This window comes from Triticum dicoccoides, chromosome 6B, assembly GCF_002162155.2.
Source record: "Triticum dicoccoides isolate Atlit2015 ecotype Zavitan chromosome 6B, WEW_v2.0, whole genome shotgun sequence".
NCBI classification, from domain to species: Eukaryota; Viridiplantae; Streptophyta; class Magnoliopsida; order Poales; family Poaceae; genus Triticum; species Triticum dicoccoides.
In genome coordinates, this window is record NC_041391.1 from 624,104,294 (window position 1) to 624,111,281 (window position 6,988).

Genomic DNA, 6,988 nt, shown 5'->3' on the forward strand with positions numbered 1-6,988 from the left:
TCGGCAAAATAGGACCCAAAAAGGTCTAAAACTAACCCAAACAACAATAAACCAAAAAGTAAGTCATCTTTGGCGAACTCCTTCGAGGAGCGCCGCCAAGACAAATGAGTCTACTCAGTTGGAACTTCCAGGTTGTGGGACACTCCCGACCAGTTCAAGATATTGCGGCTATGGTACAGTCGTATTCCCCCAATATATTTTTTGTGAAACTCGCCAGTATAAAGTAAAATGAGAAGGTACCAAACTCGTATGGGATTCAAAGGTTTTAAGGTGTTGACAGTTTGGTAATAGTGGTGGTCTTTCATTATATTATCATGAGTCTCTCACTATTGATCTCCTTTTTTTAAAATCAACGACGCATTGATGTCCAAGTTACCTCTGGTCCAAATGTGCCCCCATGGTGTCTCACATTCGTCTATGGTGGAGTAAGAGTGGAGGACAGCCACATCATGTGGACATTGTTGGAGGATTTATGCTCTAAGTCTGATCTCCCATGGCTTGTGATAGGGACTTCAATGGGTGTATGTGGGATTTTGAACACTTCTCCTTGACTCGTAGGCTGGTGGGCGAAATGCAAGCCTATCATGCTGTTCTAGAAACTTGTGATTTCTCTCACTTAGGTTTCAGTTGTGTCCCATACACATATGATAACAGAGAAGTGGCAATGCAAATGTCAGAGTAAGGTTGGATATAGCGGTGGCTGGTCCGGGTTGGCAAAATTTGTTTGATCATCCTTTGGTACACCATTTGACTTCTCCACCCTTAGAGCATGTTGCGCATCTTTTGTCAAGTGAGGTGGTAAATGATCAACCTAAGAAACCGCAGATCAGGCAATACGAAGTTACGTTGGAGAGGGAGTCGGTGTTAGTGGAGGTCATCACCCAAGCCTGGGTGTCCGACGGCTTAAATAATTCTTTCGGTGATGTTCATGCAGCTCTCTGCGAGACCATGCCCAAACTCCGTCAATGGAGTAAGTAGTTTAGTAATGTGGTGAAAGAAATTGAAAAACTAGGACACACCTTGACCATGAGGAGCTTATGTTGATGAATGCTGATAGGATGGAAATAAGAAAATTCGCAGATAAATTAATGAGCTGTTGTGTAGAGAAGAGATCATGCGGATGCAACACTCACGAGTTATGTGGTCTAAAGATAGGGAGCGGAACACAAACTTTTTTCATGCAAAATATGTTTGACGGGCAAGGAAAAACCGTATAAAAAACTGGAGGATGTTAACGATAATGTTTTCACTGAGACGAGGGACATGGGAGATGCAACCACTCGTTATTTTGAGGATATTTTTACTGCTGATAGCAGCCTTGATGCTACTCGCATCATTGATCATGTGGATACTGTTGTTGCACAGGAAACAAATGATCTCTTGTGTGGTGAGTTCACTAACAAGGAGATTATGGATGCACTATTTCAGATTGGTCCTTTGAAGGCGCTCAGGCCTGCCCAAAATGTTTTTTTCTAGCGAAACTGGAGCACTCTCAAGGATAGTGTGATCGCATCTGTTAAGGAACTCTTTCGTTCTGGTATTATGCCACCTGAGGTAAATGACACAGTCATTGTGATGATCCCCAAAGTTCAAACCGGGTAAAAGATATGGCCTTCCGCCTCATTAGCCTATGTAATGTAATTTACATAGGTGTTTCAAAGTGCATTGTTGATAGGCTAAGGCCTCTTGTTTGTTTGAGCCTTTGCAGCTTAGCTCCTAAATAGGGGCTTTTTTGCTTCGGCTTTTGAATTATGAATCAATATTGTTATATGATGATATAAGCCAAAAAGCGGAAGCCAAAAAGCATCTATTTAGGAGTCTTTTTTGCTTTTTTTGCTAAACTGGAAAAGCTGCAGAAGCGGAAGCAAAAGCCCAAACAAACAGGGCCTAAGATTAGTTCCGGATGATATTATCTCTCCTTCCTAAAGTGCTTTCATACAATGTTGTATGATCAGTGATAATGCACAAGTGACTTTCGAGTGTATTCACCATATTAAATAGAAGAAAGATCCCACAAAAAGTTTTTGTGCTTATAAACTTGATCTCTCAAAGGCATAAGATCGGGTTGATTGGATTTTCCTTAAAGATGATGTAAAAGTTAGGCTTCACTCATCGGTGGATCGACTGGATTATGTCTTATGTGGCCTCGGTGAGATACTTCTCGTGTGACCTCCTTGGGGCCAGCAAGCGACTCACATGAAGCTCCATTGTGACCTCGCCATCGACCTTTGACGCGAACAGCACCTCGCCCATCTTCTTGAGCTCCGGGCGCAGCAACACAAGCAGCGGGTATGATGCTGGCCACGAGAAGCGCACGACGATCGAGCTGCACCTCGTCCATATTCTTGATCCTCCGGTGCAGCAGCATGACGAGCAGCAAGTACGACGCTGTGTGCACACAAGATCCTAGCCTGCAGCACAAATACACGGACAAGCCTGAACAGAGCCAAACACGCGATCTCTCCCTAGCACAGCACGACTGCGTACTCTTCTCCCTCGCCATAGCTCCAGCGCATGGCGCTTTCCTGCTGCAGTTGCTGGACACGGTCCTGCAGATTGTCGCCCTCGCGGTGGCCCTCACGCACACAGACAACCCTGTCGGAAAATATTCTGTAGAGCATAGGCTTTGGAACACCCTCTTATCTAACCAGACCGAGGCACAACGACTGAAGAAGAGAGCAGAGAAGAGAGAGCGGAGCAGGCTGACTCGTGCACTCAAGGCCGCCACAGGGGAGGCCGTCCCATGACGCCCAGCAGCGAGCCCAGCCCGCTTAGGAAGTCTCTGCTACAAGTAGTCAGAGCATGCGTGGCTGCAGGGGCATCGAATGTAATTTGCCAAAACTGGTTGTATTTCTCCTACCTTCCTTCTTCCCCTTCCCCAAGCTCTCTCTCTCTCTCTCTCTCGATCTGATCCAGACCTCAGCGTGACGCCAGGAACCCTTGTATCTCTGTAATTCTCTCGAGTTCAAGCAGTAGATCGATCCCGCGGGTAACAATTGGTATCTAGAGCCAGTCCTTCATCATCCCCAATTTTTTTCCCGGCGCGTGGTCTTGTTTGGCGGCGTGCGGCGGCGGCGGCGGAGCACTTGTTGGGGTGCGATTCGAGTCGTTTGGTCGGTTGGTCGCGAATCCTTCGCGATTAGTAAAATCCCGTGCATGCGATTCGAATTTTGAGCATCAGGAACGACGCCATGGACCAGATGCGCGCGGACCTGGCGGAGAGGAAGACGACCAGTGCGTTGGTCGCGGCATCAGTCAAATCGATGTCGGAGACCATCCAGGCCATGGCGAGGTGGATGCCGAAGGTCGACACATCAATCGGCTCGCTGCAGTCGGCCATCACAGAGGTGGGCGCCCGGGTGGCAGTGCTGGAAGCAGAGCAACTACCGGCGACGACCCCTATCCCATCTCGGCCCGACGGGCACGGCGTTTACAATCAACACCAGGGTACTGCGCTTGGAGCTAACAACGCTCTCGCGCCTGCCCTGGGCAGGGTAAGCGTAATTTCCTTCCTACACCAGTTCCCTTCGACTTGGAGCACAGTGCATATTCTTTTGATCACACTCATGGCTCTGGATTTCGCTCGGGCTATTCGGGTGGTCGTATGCCTAAAACGGATTTCCCAAAATTTGATGGGGACAATCCTACTTGGTGGAAAACGTTAGCAGAAAAGTATTTCTCCATGTATGCTGTTCCACATGAAGCTCGGGCTAGTTTTGCTACTTTGCATTTTCGAGGCAATGCTGCCTTATGGTTGCAGACTTATGAGGCAATGCATACTGTTGATAGCCGGGAAGAGTTGGTAGTTGCTGTGTCTCAAAAATTTGGCAAGGATAAGTACCATAAGCATTTAGAGAGCTTAGAGCGCATTAGTCAGATGGCTACAGTAGAAGAGTATCATCACAAGTTTGAGAATTGATGCATAAGGTGCTGGTCTATAACAAGAACTATGATGAAACATTTTTTGTTACCAAATTTGTAAAAGGATTAAAACCTGAAATTCAGTCAGCTATTCGTTTACACAAGCCGAGGACTGTTGATGCCGCTTTGTCTCTTTCTCAAACGCAGGAAGATTTGCTCGAGGAGGTGAGGATTGCTTCAAGATCGCGCTACCGAAGTGGTCACAGGCTCTCTAGGGCACAATGATCACAAGAATACATGGCAGTTCAAGGGCATTATGGGTGCTTCGCCCGAGGACAAAGCAGTGGAAGATGACAAAGTTAAATTAGCTCAAAAGCTAGCTGCACTAAAAGCAGTTCGCAAGGAGAAAGGGTTGTGCTTCAAATGTGGAGAGAAGTATCATCGAGGACATATATGTACTCCCTCTCCTCACCTACAACTAATCGAAGAACTCTTGTTACTGTTGGATGTCAAGTTGGATGAGGAAACAGATGCTGGCGAGCAAGGTTCCGATAGAGACACCGATGGGTTTGTGCTTCAAATATGGAGAGAAGTATCATCGAGGACATATATGTACTCCCTCGCCTCACCTACAACTAATCGAAGAACTCTTGTTACTGTTGGATGTCAAGTTGGATGAGGAAACAGATGCTGGCGAGCAAGGTTCCGATAGCGACACCGATGGGTTGATGCACCTGTCTGATTGTGCTGCAGCAGGAACGCCGGCAAAGAAAACCATCCGTTTGCTTGCTGTGCTTAATGGGCATCAAGTGCAAGTGTTAGTTGACTCGGGCAGCTCCAGTAACTCCACTAGTGAAGCAATGGTGCAGCGGATTCAGATTCCGGCTGTGGAGGTGACAGCGGCCAAAGTGACCATTGCAGATGGGGGGCTCATGTCTAGCAATAAACTCGTTCCAGAAGCGGTGTGGTCATGCCAAGGACATGTATTTGCAAGTGATTTGCGAGTGCTCAAGCTGGGGTGTTATGATGTCATTCTTGGAATGGACTGGCTTGAATCCTTGGGTCCAACGTGGATCGACTGAAAAAAGAAAATGTTTTGTTTCCGGCACCAAGGCAAGCGTATCACTTTGCGTGGCGTCAAAGACGACGTGTCCTCCTGTCCTGAAATCAATAGTCACCAGCTTTCATTGGTTATGCAGACAAGTGCTGTGTCACACCTAATTCAGTTAAGTGATGTATCTGATAAGCAAAACTTAGATGAAGTGCCACCACAAATTCAACAACTGTTGGAGGTGCACAAGGATCATTTCGATGAGCCCAAAGGGTTGCCTCCAGCGCGGGACTATGATCATAAAATTTCCCTGATACCAGGAGCTCAACCAGTTGCGGTACGTCCCTATCGTTACTCGCCACAACAAAAGGATGAGTTGGAAAAACATGTCAGAGCAATGCTACAACAAGGAATAATTCAAGTTAGTCGTAGCCCGTTTGCAGCACCGGTGTTGTTGGTCTGGAAGAAGGATGGAACATGGCGATTCTGTGTAGACTATCGACAGCTCAATGCCATCACAATTAAGAAAAAATATCCGATGCCGGTAGGCGAGGAGTTGCTTGATGAGTTGTCAGGTGCAACATTTTTCAATAAGTTGGACTTGCGAGCCGGGTACCACCAGATTCGTATGGTTCCTGAAGATGAAGCTAAAACAACATTTTGCACCCACAACGGCCACTAAGAGTTCAAGGTCATGCCATTTGGTGTTATTGATGGACTGTCCACATTACAGTCGGCCATGCACATTACTTTGGCCCCGGGTCTGAGAAAATATGTGTTGTCCTTCTCCAATGACATCTTGGTTTTTCCCAAACACTGGAAGAGCACTGCCAGCACTTGGATCAGGTGTTCAAAATGTAGGGCGAGCATCAGTTCTATGTGAAACAAAGCAAGTGCACGTTTGCTAAGGAGTCGCTTGAGTACCTGGGACACATTGTTAGCAAGCATGGCGTGTCGACGTATCCAGCTAAAATAGTTGCAGTCCAACGATGGCCCATGCCTAGTAACGTGAAGCAACTGCGGGGGTTCCTTGGTTTGGCAGGATACTACCACAAGTTCATCCATGGCTTTGGAATCATCAGCCGCTCTCTGACTGGTCTGCTAAAGAAAAACACCCCTTTTGTGTCGACATCAGCGACATCAGCTTCTTTTGATGCCTTGAAACAGGCACTTGTGCAGGCGCCAGTGTTGGCACTTCTGGACTTCAAGGTTCAGTTTGTCTTAGAAACTGACGCCTGCGACACGGGTGTGGGGGCGGTATTGATGCAAAAAGGGCATCAGTGTCCTTTCTCAGTAAGGGCTTGGGCATGAAGAATTGATCCCTTTCAACGGACGATAAAGAATGCTTGGCCATCTTAATGGATGTGGGGAAGTGGAAGGCATATCTGCAAGCACGAGATTTTTTTATATGCACGGATCAGCGTAGCCTGGTTCATCTCGGTGATCAGCGAGTGACCACGCCAATGCAATAGAAGGCTTTCCTCAGACTTATGGGGTTGCAGTACAAGATAGTGTACAAGCAAGGTGATACGTCTCCGTCGTATCTATAATTTTTTATTGTTCCATGCCAATATTATTCAAATTTTATATACTTTTGGCAACTTTTTATACTATTTTTTGGGAGTAACATATTGATCCAGTGCCCAGTGCCAGTTCCTGTCTGTTGCATGTTTTATGTTTCGCAGAAACCCCATATCAAACGGAGTTCAAACGGGATAAAAATGGACGGAGAATTATTTTGGAATTTGTGATTTTTGGGAAGTAAAATCAACGCAAGACGGTGCCCGAGGTGGCCACGAGATAGGGGCCCATGCCCACTCCAGGTGGGCGCGCCCCCACCCTCCTGGGCCACTCGTAAGGCGGTTGATGCCCTTCTTTGGCCGCAAGAAAGCTAATTTTTGGAAAAAGATCTGGGCGAAGGTTTCAATCCAATCGGAGTTACGTATCTCCGGATATAAAAGAAACGGCGACAGGGCAGAATCCCAGAACACAGAAACAGAGAGAGAAAGAGAGATAGATCCAATCTCGGAGGGGCTCGCGCCCCTCCCAAGCCATGGGATCCAAGGACCAGAGGGG